Genomic DNA, 13,864 nt, shown 5'->3' on the forward strand with positions numbered 1-13,864 from the left:
CCTCCACATCTTGCTGACTGTGCACGTGGAGTATCAACTGGAATAAAGCTTGTAGCTGGAGTGTTATGATAAAATCTACCTCTCCTAAGTCTGGGACAATCTCTCATGATATGCCTAGTATCACCACACTCATAACAACCTCTCTGAGGTCGCGGCTGCTCGTACTGAGTCTGTGTCAGATAACTGGAATAACCACTATAAGAATCCCGTGTCGATGGTGCACTATAAACTGGAGCACTCCGAGTAATCTGGTGTGCGGACTGAGCTGACCGGCTGCTCGAGCCTCTGCTATAATGGGTTCTAGCTGAAGAGTAAAATCCACTGAACCCTCCAGATCTTCGAAACCTTTTGGCCTCCTTAGACTCCCTTTCCTCTCCCAAAACACCCTCAATCTTCCTTGCAATCTCCACTACTTGTTGAAATGGAGCATCAGTTTGCAACTCTCGAGCCATGAATATTTTAACCATAATCAAGCCCCTCAATGAATATGCGAACTCGTTCTCTGATTGTAGGAACTAATACAGGTGCTTGACGGGCTAAATCACTGAACCTGATAGCATATTCTGACATAGTCATAGTGCCCTGACGCAACCATTCAAACTTTGTGCGCCACGCATCTCTGAGAGTCTGGGGAACAAACTCTTTCAAGAACATTTCCGAAAATTGAGCCCAGGTTGGTGGTGTGGCATCAGCTGGTCTACCTTCTTCATAGATTTGCCACCACCGATACGCTGCGCCTGATAGTTGAAATGTAGTAAAGGTAACTCCGCTCACCTCCACAATACCCATGGTGCGGAGAATACGGTGAAAATTTTCTAGAAATTCTTGGGCATCCTCTGTAGCCGTGCCACTGAAAGTTGGCGGATCGTATTTCTTAAACCTTTCAAGTCTCCTTTGTTCTTCTTCTTATGCCTCGGGCCTTACTTCAGGCCGAACCAGAATAACAGGTTATACCGGTACTAAACCTGAAACCTGACCAACGTGAACCTGCTGCTCTGGAGTTGTGATAAGAGTCTGAGCTACTCCCACAATCTGCGGAATGTTTGGTGCAACAGAGATCAATCCCGTCTGAGTTAATGTACCAAATATACTTAGGAACTGTGCTAAAGTCTCCTGAAGTCCTGGGGTAACAACAAGTGCTTCTGGTACCTGTCCCCCAACTGGAGCTACTAGTGGCTCCTCAACTGTTGTTCTGACAGGTGCTCTAGTCGCAGCACGTGCCCTTCCTCGACCTCGATCTCTACCTCGGCCTCTACCTCTTGCAGCCCTAGCAGTATGTGCGGATGCCTTCTCAGCTAACCCCGTAGCATGTGTCCTCACCATCTGTGAGAGAATGGAGATACAAAGGTTCAAATTTCAAATTCAACAAATTCCGCACGACAGGAATGAAAGAAATGGAAATTTCCTAACAGTTCTGTAGCCTCTAAAAGATAAGTACAGACGTCCCCGTACCGATCCGCAAGACTCGTTCGTGACTCGTATAAACTATGAACCTAGGGCTCTAATACCAACTTGTCACGATCCAAAATCCCACCACAGGCGTCGTGATGGCACCTAGTCTCTAAGATCAGATAAGCCGATTTCTATTACATTTTGAAGCCATTTTTTTTGTTTAAATCTAACAGCGAAAATAATTATAATACACAACCTCCCAAGACTGGTAGTACTGAGTCATGAACTCTAACTGAATACATGGAATGATCACGAGGACCGAATATACAATACTGTTTGATTACAGATTAACAGTACAATGAAATGAAAATACTCCAAGGGACTGCGACGGCCAAACAGCTCTACGTTGAATCCTTATGATCATGCTTTAACTCTGCTCAAGTCCGATATCTTCAATACCTGGCTCTGCACAAAAATATGTGCAGAAGTGTAGAGTGAGCACACCACAGCGGTGTCCAGTAAGTATCAAGACTAACCTCAATGGAGTAGAGACAAGGTACAATTAAGATACTCACTAGTCTAATAACCCGTGCAATATGATATACAAAATAATAGGAAACAAATAATAATAATAATAATAATAAAGGCAGGATAAAACAAACAGTGATATGCACAACAGACAACAAGAATACCATTAATATCACTCAACAATTAATAAACACAATTACACCTAATTAAATCAAGCCCTTCAAATAAATGTCTTTCATATAGTTCTTCCAAATAACTTTCTTTCAAATATAATTTTCTCAATAAATCTTTTCAAATATAATTTTCTCAAATAAATATCTTTCAAAATACAATTCTTTTATATGATACATTCTAAGTAAAAATCCTTTCAAATATATATTTTGAATATAATACTTTCAATTAAAAAAGTCACCATGTGACACCTCATTTCAAAAAGGGTCACAGCCCATTTTCTTATTTTTCGTAAATACGGGTCTCCGCCCATTTTCACACCTCGTGCCCATAATTAAATCATCATATCTGCTCGGCACCTCGTGCCCTCATTTCATATCACAACTACACGGACAATTCACGTGCCAAATATCATTATCATTTCATCACAGCACCTTGTGCCCACATTTTTATATCACAACTGCATGGACAATTCACGTGCCAATATCCCCATCTCATATCACAATTCACGGCACCTCGTGCCCATATTTCATTTTATAAACCACCTGGCAATAGCCATAGGCTCCCAATTTCAACATAAATCAGATTATTATCAATTTACTAACAACTAGACAAGTTGCACAAGGTATAAAAATAAACACAAGAAAATCACATCACATGAAATTTGTCAACCCCACAACCCCACATCATCACATTTCGTCCCTGACAATAGCCACCCTTATCGCTCCTATTGCCACCCTTATCGCTCTTATAGCCACACTTATCGCTCTGCCCAGACGATATCAATAGCCACCCTTATCGCTCCTATTGCCACCCTTATCGCTCCTATTTATCTCTCCGCCCAGACAATATCAATAGCCAACAAACACAATAGTGAAATGCCACCCTTACAACCACATAATATCAACGGTGAAATGATACCCTTATCTCCCCAAAATAACAACTCACACAACACAACATTTTACATGGGAAATTATCACAACAACATAACAAAAATTAATTCATATCATAATTTGCCCAATGGCCACAACCAAATTTCAAAACTACAACCAAGTCAATTAATTTCACAGCAAATAGCCAAATGATCTACACAATGTGTACAACACCCATAAACATTCGATAGAGATAAAAATTACTCAACATAAAGCAAAGTATTCATAAAAGATCAAATTTTCAATAATTATATAAACACCTCTTTTAAAGCTCATTTAATTAATTATTTGCAAAGGGAAAAATCCAAAATGAAATTAAATTCCAATAATTATCAAACTAGCAAATTCATGAAATTTCATAAATAATCAAATAACAATCATATCACATTATCATATAACAACAGAGTCAACAACAATGGTTTAGGCACGACAAGTATATGATTAAATACATGCCAACAATTATCCAATTTAACTTCACAATATGCTCAAGACTTTTAACACAATAAAATTTGCACATATAAACCAAGTACGTACTCGTCACCTCGTGTACATGGTTTTCAATTACCCAAGTTGCACATAAGACTCAATGCCTAAGGAAAATTTTCCCTACTCGAGGTTAAGCAATACACTTACCTCTTTGAAGTTATGCTAATGTTCGAAAATTGCCTTCTTGCTTAAATTGACCTCCTGATAGCTCAAATCTATCCAAATTAATTGTATAACTTCATTAAAATTCATCGAAAATAATTTCGGATAATAATACGTCGACTTAAAAATTTATTCCAAAAAGTCAACAAAAGTCAACGCGGGACCTGTCTCTCGGAACCCGACATAATTTTCATGAAATCTGAACACCCATTCCGATACGAGTTCAACCATATAAATTTTATCGAATTCCAATAACAACTCAACTTCCAAATCTTAAATTTTAATTTTTGAAAGATTTTACAAAAATCTTGATTTTTCCTCCATTAAATCCGAATTAAACGATGGATTCAAAGACATAATCATGGAAATTAATCAAAACTGGATAAGAATCACTTACTCCAAACACCCACGTAAGAATCTCTCCAAAAATCGCCTTCTGTCGAGCTCCAACTTTGATTTTGAGTTATGAACTCAAACCCCCGTTTTTGGGACTTTTAATTCTGCCCACATACACCTTCTTCGCGTTTGAGACCATTCCTTCGAGTTCGCGAAGGCCAAAATTCCAGTTGGCTCCAATCCTTCTTCGCGTGACAAGCGTCACGTTCGCGAAGGCCAACTACTTCTGCCCCATCATTTCCGCTTCGCGTTCGCGAAGTCCTCGTCACATTCGCGAAGACTAGCTGACCAACTTCTCCGCGTTCGCGTTTCAAGTTTCGCGTTCGCGAAGGCCAAACGACCCCAGGCCCCTATATTCCTTTTCTTCTTCGCGTTCGCGTTGCCTGGGTTGTGTTCGCGAAGGCTTGCCCTTTTCCTTCTTCGCATTCGCGTTCACAGCTTCGCATTCGCGAAGGACAAATCATCAGCCCCTCAACTCCTCTTCGCGTTCGCGGGACTCCATTCGCGTTCGCGAAGAAGGAAACCAGACTTCAGCAACACCAATCCAAACAGCTCCAATTCGGTCCGAAACCACCTCGAAATACACCCGAGCCCCTTGGGACCCCGTCCAATGATACCAACCAGTCCCATAACATATCACAGACTCGCTCGAGGTTTTAAATCACATCATATTACGCCGAAAATACAAATCGCACCACAAATCGAACTTATGAACTTCAAAAACTTTCAACTTCTAAAACTTGTGCCAAAACCTACCAAACCAACCCGGAATGACGTCAAATTTTGCAGGCAAGTCCCAAATAACATAACGGAGCTGTTCCAACTCTCGGAATCATATTCCGACCCTGATATCAAAAAGTCAACCCCCCCGGTCAAACTTTCCAAAATTTTGAGTTTCGCCATTTCAAGCTTAATTCCACTACGAACCTCCAAATAATTTTTTGGACACGCTCCTAAGTCCAAAATCATCATACGGAGCTAACGGAACTGACGAAACTCCATTTCGGAGTCGTCTTCATACAGTTCCGACTACGGTCAAAATCCTAAGACTTAAGCTCCCTTTTTAGGAACTAAGTGTCCCAAATCACTCTAAATTATCCGTAATTCAAACTTGACCACATACGCGGGTCATAATACATATCGCGAGGCTGCTCGAAACCTTAAGTCACTGAACGGGACGTAAATTCTTAAAACAACAAGTCGGGTCGTCACATTTACCTAAATGTTATTTCACTATACAAACAACTCGAATTTGACACTCACAATATTTGGTCAGCCCCATTTGGAAAGTAGTTGTCATATTTTAAATTTGATTCTACCTACCTATATTTGCAGATCTAGAAACTCAATCTATGCCTTCCTAGGTAACTCTCAATTATTCTCATAAAATTTAGCAACAAAATAAATTTCTTACCATTTTCTCAAGATATGCTAAATTTTCAAGATTCATAAATTTCCTATTACAGTAATATGAATTTTGAATCTTACATTTGGTAACAACATTATGAAGACAATCTATTTAAAGGACTTTCTTCTCTTGCAAGAGGCAAGTCACATAGAAAACTAAAGAAAAAGCTACTTTATTCTTAATTTGCTTTAGTTTCTAAATCAATGGCTTCTCCAAAACGGGGTTCTAGTTCAAAGTGAGATTCTTTTCCATTTCATTTTTCTTTTTCTTCTTTTCTTGTTATATATTTTACAGTCTTCAATAAGTTTTTATTGTGCTTTCAATTTTTAGCGAAAGGAGGAATGAAATCAAGGCACTTAAACTCGAAAATGAAATGCTCCGCTTGGGAAACAAATTGCTAAGTGAAAGGAAGGAGAATCTACTATGCTCTACATGTAGAGAAAGTGAAAAACAAGAGAAAATCATGGAACAAGTGCTCAAGGAGATGGACCAAGTGAAAACAGAGGTCAGCTTTCATCTCATTAATATTCAACTTTTTTTTATTATAATAAACTGTTTTGAAATGCTATATACTTTATCCGTCTTTTTCTTTTGCAGTATGAAAAACTACCAAGTTCTGGCCCTAGAAATTCCCAGTGAGATTACATAATGAAAAAACTGCATATTCCTGAGCACTACTAGAAAGTCGCTAAAAACCGACCAAAAATACCGACCAACGTTGGTCGGTTATGGCAAATTACCGACCCTAAACGCGACCATTACGGTGTGGACGGTGTTTTGATGGTCGGAATGGCTTACCGACCAAAGTTGGTCGGAAATTACCGACCAACTTTGGTCAGTATATTAAAACGACCATCTGACAAGTTTAATTACTTACCGATCAACTTTAGTCGGAAACATATTTTATTAATTTAATTTTACCAACCAAAGTTGGTCGGTTTAACTAAATTATATTTTTTTAATTAATTATTAAAATTAAAAAGAACCGACCAACTTTGGTCGGTAATTGAAAATATATATTTTTTAAAAATAAATAAAATTAAACATTACCGACCAACTATGGTCGGTAATCTCAACAATGCAAGCAAAATACCGACCAAAGTTGGACGGTAGTGTTGAATTCTCGGAATTCAATGTTCATTAACCGACCAACTTTGGTCGGTATTTTGGAATAATTTATTTTTTTTATTAAAAACCGACCAACTTTGGTCGGTTTTTCTGGGTTTAATTTTGGCATAAAATGCCTATTTTGGTAGCTAAACCACCTGCCAGCATACCATTACAACAACACAACAACAACAACAACAACAACAACAACACAACAACAACAACAACAACAACAACAACAACAATAACAACAACAACAACAACAAAAACACAACAACAACAACAACACAACAACAACAACACAACAACAACAACAACAACAACACAACAACAACAACAACAACAACATAACAATAACAACCAAAACATTCAATAAATACTTTAAAACTAACAAATTAAAGTTTAATTGAACATAAAAATCCAAAACCAAGTTAAAACTAATTACAACTAGTTCAAAACTGGTTCTATTTGTCTAGTTCAAAGTATATAAAAGTCAAGGGGTGCTTTGTACAACATCATCATCACCGTCTGATGAACTTTCATCTACAAGACGATATAGAGAACGGTCTTGTGGAGGACGGGAAGCACGATCACGGGGAGGACGGGTTTCCAGATTCTTTCAGGCAAACCACAAAATGCAATAGGCACTAAGGTCTCCATGAAAACATGGCAGTCATGACTTTTCAAATGGCTCAACTTCCCTACCTCCGTATCTAATTTTTTTTCCAAGATTCGACGCATAATTTGTCGTCTTTCCTCCAAAGTGAATGTGTAACTTGCTTTGGGCTTGAACACCTTACCATTGTTTGCTGTCTGCAAGTATAATTCAGGCCGCCTGCAATATTCTTGTAAGTCCATTCTAGCCTTCAGGTTATCTTTTGTCTTACCTTTAACATCCATCACTGTGTTGAATAAATTATCAAAATAATTCTTCTCAATATGCATGACATCAAGGTTGTGTCGGAGAAGATTATCCTTCCAATAAGGCAACTCCCAAAATATACTCTGTTTCGTCCAATTATGATTAACACCATATCCAGGGAATCTATAAGGTGGAGCCTCAGTAACTTTACTGAAGTTCTGGACCCTCTCCCAAATTTCCTCACCTGAAAGTATCGGAGGTGGAGAATCATATTCCACTTTATTCTTTTTGAATGCATTTTTCATCCTTCTAAACTCATGATCATCAGGCAAGAATTGACGGTGACAATCAAACCATGATTGCTTTCGGCCATGTTTCAAAGTGAACACTTTACTATTTTTCATGCAGTAAGGACAAGCTAGCTTCCCAGCAGTCATCCACCCAGACAACATTCCATACGCAGGAAAATCATTAATATTCCACATTAAATTAGCACGCATATTAAAATTTTGCTTGGTTGATATATCATATGTTTCAACACCATCATACCACAATTGTTTTAGCTCATCAATCAAAGGTTGCAAATATACATCAATCAAACTTTTCGGATTACGTGGACCGGGGATAATACAATTTAAGAGTATATATGGACTAGTCATACACAACTCAGGTAGTAGATTATAAGGTGTAAGAAAGACAGGCCAACATGAATATGGTGTCGCAGATATAGAAAAAGGCGTGAAGGCATCCGCACACAGACCTAACCGAATGTTCCTTGGTTCACTAGCAAAATCTGGATATGTCCTATCAAAGTACTTCCAAGCTTCTCCATCTGAAGGATAACACATAACACCAGGTGGTCTTCTATTTTCAAAATGCTATCTCATATAAGGAGCAAAACTCATCGACACATATAACCTCTTTAACCTAGGTATAAGAGGTAAATAATGCATTTCCTTGACAGCGGCCATATTCCCGCTGGAAAACCTCTTGAAACGAGGCTTTTCGCAAAATTTACAACTGTCTAAAGTTGCATCATCTTTATAATATAACATGCAACCATCTTCACAACAATCAATTCTCATTGACGAAAGTCCTAACTTAGAAACCAATCTCTTCGCCTTATAGAAATCACCAGGTAAGTTGATATTAGGGTCAACTAGTTCACTCATAAGGTCAATGAAACAGTCCATGGCTGCTTGAGAAATATTTCAATTAGATTTGATACTTAGTAATCTAACTGCAACAGACAGCTCAGAGTGCGGACTTCCTTCACGTAGTGGACAACTAGCTTCCTCTAACTGTTCATAAAAACGTTTTGCGTCATCATTAGGAGTTTGTTCAATATTTTCATTGGGCTCACCCCCAAAAGCATCCGCAACCATATCCTGAATTCTAGAATCAAGATTTGTATTCTCCACCGACCTACTACTTTCACCAACAACCATGTTATGAAATATCCCACGGCTACCATCGATCTCTCCATGATTAGTCCACACAAAGTAATTCTCTATAAACCCCTTCCTATAAAGATGAAGCTTAACTTCCTCCGATTTTTTAAACTTCATACAATCGCACCTGACACAAGGGCACCTAATTACTCCTTCACTTTGGTATGGTGGAAGTGACATTGCATGTCTAATAAAGTCATCAACCCCTTCTACAAAATCCTCCCGCAATTCATATCTTAAAAGTTCAATTCATATCCTAAAAGTTCAATTCACAAGAACAAATCCTAAAAACTAAAATTTCAATTCATATCCTACGAGTTTAAACATAAACTAACTAAACTAAAGAAATTCAACCCATACCCTAAAAGTTCGATTCACAACAACAAATTAATTTATTCTACAATTATAAATTAATTATATCTTTTTTAGTTAATTCAAGATAATTATTTTTTCCTAATTACACCAATTTATAACCTAAAAGTTCAATTCATATCCAAAAGGTCCAATTCATATCTTAAAAGTTCAATTCATATCCTAAAAGTTCAATTCACAAGAACAAATCCTAAAAACTAAAATTTCAATTCATATCCTACGAGTTTAAACATAAACTAACTAAACTAAAGAAATTCAACCCATACCCTAAAAGTTCGATTCACAACAACAAATTAATTTATTCTACAATTATAAATTAATTATATCTTTTTTAGTTAATTCAAGATAATTATTTTTTCCTAATTACACCAATTTATATCCTAAAAGTTCAATTCAAATCCAAAAGGTCCAATTCATATCTTAAACGTTCAATTCATATCCTAAAAGTTCAATTCACAAGAACAAATCCTAAAAACAAAAATTTCAATTCATATCCTACGAGTTTAAACATAAACTAACTAAACTAAAGAAATTCAACCCATACCCTAAAAGTTCGATTCACAATAACAAATTAATTTATTCTACAATTATAAATTAATTATATCTTTTTTAGTTAATTCAAGATAATTATTTTTTCCTAATTACACCAATTTATATCCTAAAAGTTCAATTCATATCCAAAAGGTCCAATTCATATCTTAAAAGTTCAATTCATATCCTAAAAGTTCAATTCACAAGAACAAATCCTAAAAACTAAAATTTCAATTCATATCCTACGAGTTTAAACATAAACTAACTAAACTAAAGAAATTCAACCCATACCCTAAACTAAACTAATTCATAAATAATTGACTAATTAACAAAACTAATTAGTTAATAAAACTAATTAACAAAACTAATTAAAACAAGACCTAAACCCTAATCCTCAATAAAATGCAATGTTCAAATAATTGAAACACTAATCAATTGAAACTAATTCATAACTAATTAACAAAACCTGGAAATAATAAATAAATGGGTTGTAATTCAAACCTAGAATTTTTAGGAGATGGAGAAGGAGATCGAGGGGCGGCAGTGGCAGTGGCAGCGGCGACGGCGACGGCGCGGCGACGGCGAGGGTGAGGGCTGGACGGCGAGGGGGAGGGCTGGACGGTGAGGGGGAGGGCTGGGAGAAGGAGAGAGGGGAATGAAGGTTTAGAGTGAAGAAGAGGGAAAAATTTCAGAGAAATGGGGGTTTCCCCCGTTTTTCACTTCTCTGATTTTAAAATTACCGACCAAAGTTGGTCGGTAATTTTGGTCGGTACATTAAGTGCTGACCGTTTGACCAAAAACCGACCAATTTTGGTCGGTTTTTTTAAAGAAAAAATTTAAATTCTTTAACCGACCAACATTGGTCGGTAATTTTAAATATAAATTCTTAAATATTATAAAATATTTTAAATAATAAAATAATTATTAAAATTTAAAAAATTGGATCCAGATTACCGACCAACGTTGGTCGGTAATCCAAAATTTTCTTGTCTGACCAGCTTGGTCAATTCGTTGACCAATTTACCGACCAACGTTGGTCGGTATTTAGTTTAAAAAAATATAAATATTTTTTTAAACCAGTTTCCGTCCAACCTAGACGGTTTTTGGTCGCATTTTTTGACCGACCAATGTTGGTCGGAAATAGTTGGTCGGTTTTTAGCAGATTTTTAGTTGTGTGAGATAAAATTGTTGTAGCTTTCTCTTTCTTGGGGAGCAATTTTACTCTTATAATTTACCTAATTATCTTCAGATTTTAGTGGTATTGTAATGCCCATTTTCAGATTCAAAAAAGGAAAAACAATTGCTATCAGATTTCTTTTACCCTACCTTTGTTGAAATCTATTACAGCGTTTTCATGAAATCAGCCTGTAGCTATATAAAGCTATGAAAAATTAGATGTACGAAAAAATAATATATCTCGTATTTGGAATTTAAGTTATGCTTTAATAGACATACATAAATAAAAATATTCTTGCTAAAATACGGCACTCGCGTCTTGAGCCCTTAGTTTCAAACACTTAGTCAATTATAGCCCTTAGTAGAAACTTTTTCCATATTTGATTCTCATGCGCCTTGCAAAACCAGACAAACGTTTAACATGCATGGTCGAATATTAGCTAGTAATTTTTAGCAAGTTATCGGTTAATGTTTATCATAAAAATTTATATGTAATTACCTTATAAGTGACATTAGTATACAAATATTTTTACATTATAAATGTATCGAACTTATACTATAAAATCATATGTAGTTGCAAAACTAATGTAAGACTTAGAACGATAAGAAAAAAAAAATGGATGGAAAAGATCAAGGCTTTTGAATTTAGGCCAATTTACGGGCTAGATAAACATGAGAATCAAAGAGATAAATTATGATTTCTTTTCCGTATTCTGTAATTATCTACACTGTTTTCATTATCCTTGGAATAAAGTCAAAAAATATCTACTAATTTATAGAGTATGGTCGAGCAGAAACTTGGATCCCAATGTAACAAAAGGTATCACTTGTTACAAAAGTATGATTCCATTTCTTGCACTCAACCCATAATTATGACCAGGTTCAGTCTAACCAAAATGCATTTACCTTTTTTTGCGTCATATTACTCCCTCTGTTTCAGTTTATGTGAACCCATTTCCTTTTTTGTTCGTTCCAAAAAGAATGACCTCTTTCTAAATTTAGAAATAATTTAGCTTAAACTTTAAATTCTACCGTTAATGAGAAGCTTTTATAACCAAATAAATACTCTGAACCCCTTTTTGACTTGTTTAAGACCACAAATTCAAAAAATCTTCATTTTTTCTTAAATTTCGTGCCTAGTCAAACATGTTCACATAAATTGAAACGGAGGGAGTACTATCTTAAAATTACACATTTTAGCCACATGAATTATATTCTTTGGCTTCTCTATAAATTGGTTATTTTTTCAATCCACAGAGCAGCAGCATTTCCTATCAACTAGGAATTGAAGGATTAATTTAAAATAATACTTTCACATCTTTTCATTTAATTGGCACTAATGGCCATAATTATAAGATCATTCTTGGCACGTTGGCCATATTCAATATTTCATGCTTACCTTATCAATTTCAAAATATCATCTTCATCATCAACAACAATTACAATTCAAATCAAGGTGTGTACTACACATGTAAGCAATTTAGAGTCTAATGCACATAGAGATATTTCACAAAATTTGGCATAATAGCCTTCATTTGAAATTGACTTAAAGTTGAAACATTATTAATGCACAGCCAATATTATAACACATCCTCAATTGGTAACTTAACATGAATAGAGCATTTGGGATGCTTGTTGAACATATATCTTTCAACCCTAGAGTTCTCCTGAATCACTTCATTGGGGTTTCAAAAATGCCTACTGAAGTGTTTGGGGGAACTCTGGGAGCCACCTGACATCAATCATAAGTTTATTATTTCGATTTTTACAAGAGCTCAACAACATGCATGTGTTTTGAGAAGCTAAGAAAATTAAGTGTGTAAAAGTCTTGGTACGTATCTGAAGAGAGCTCCGTAAGGGAGAATTGGTTTTTTAGTCCTTTATAAATTTATTTTTAATTTTATGTCTTTTTTACAAAAGATATTTATTTTTACACATAAGATATCTGAAAATAACATTCAAGATATCTGAAATGGTCATTTGTTCTATTCAAATAGTAAGTGACCACAAGTGATCATTTCCTCGCTAAAAATAACTAATAAATATGCTATTGATCAGGCTCCTGAATGTTTCTTGAATTTTGCTGTTATTTTTCCTAGTTATGGTAACTAAACTGATTTCTTTTTCTTTTTTAATAATATTTTTAGCTACGTCTTATAAGCATGAGGAAAACTAAAATCTATTACTTTCAACTTTCAAGGTGTTCTTTTATCCTCTTTCCCAAAGTAATATATATTATATATGCATGCAACTCTGTAAGTTCTTCCATTGACTGCGTTGGTAAAGCAGAGGCCAAAATACAATCGAAAACAAGAGGTTTTCTCTAGGTGAAGGATCAATTCACATAATTAATAATATCCAATCTTTCTATAGGCACGTAGAAGCTGTGCGGAAGCTCATCTTATACCTTCTATTATATTAGTAGAAAACCTCATTATTACAATCTTATCCGAACATGAAAATCCAATCATTTCTATCCATTCTTGATACTTGATTGTGTTGGGAATAAACCCCCACATAAATAATATTTACGGTAATAAAAGCGGAATAATAACGTAGTACCGAGATATGGTAATTAACAAGAATAAAATAGTGACAATGACACCAAGATTTTTACGTGGAAAACCCTATTGAATAAGGGAAAAAATCATGGCCCCAAGACGAGTAACTGATATCACTATAGAAAGGAAAATACTCCAAAGACCACTACAACACTCAAAAGAAATAACCCTCTTTTGATATTCCCACCTCACTACAATATCGCTCACTCTCTATTTTTCTCATAGACTATTTTCTTATACCCTGTCTGTGAAACCTCACTCTTTCTTTCTAACACTCAGATATATTTTTTCTCTGAGATTGGTGTATGAAATGAGAAGTTGAAGGCTTC

Source organism: Nicotiana tomentosiformis, chromosome 10 (genome assembly GCF_000390325.3).
Source record: "Nicotiana tomentosiformis chromosome 10, ASM39032v3, whole genome shotgun sequence".
In the NCBI taxonomy this organism is placed as follows: Eukaryota; Viridiplantae; Streptophyta; class Magnoliopsida; order Solanales; family Solanaceae; genus Nicotiana; species Nicotiana tomentosiformis.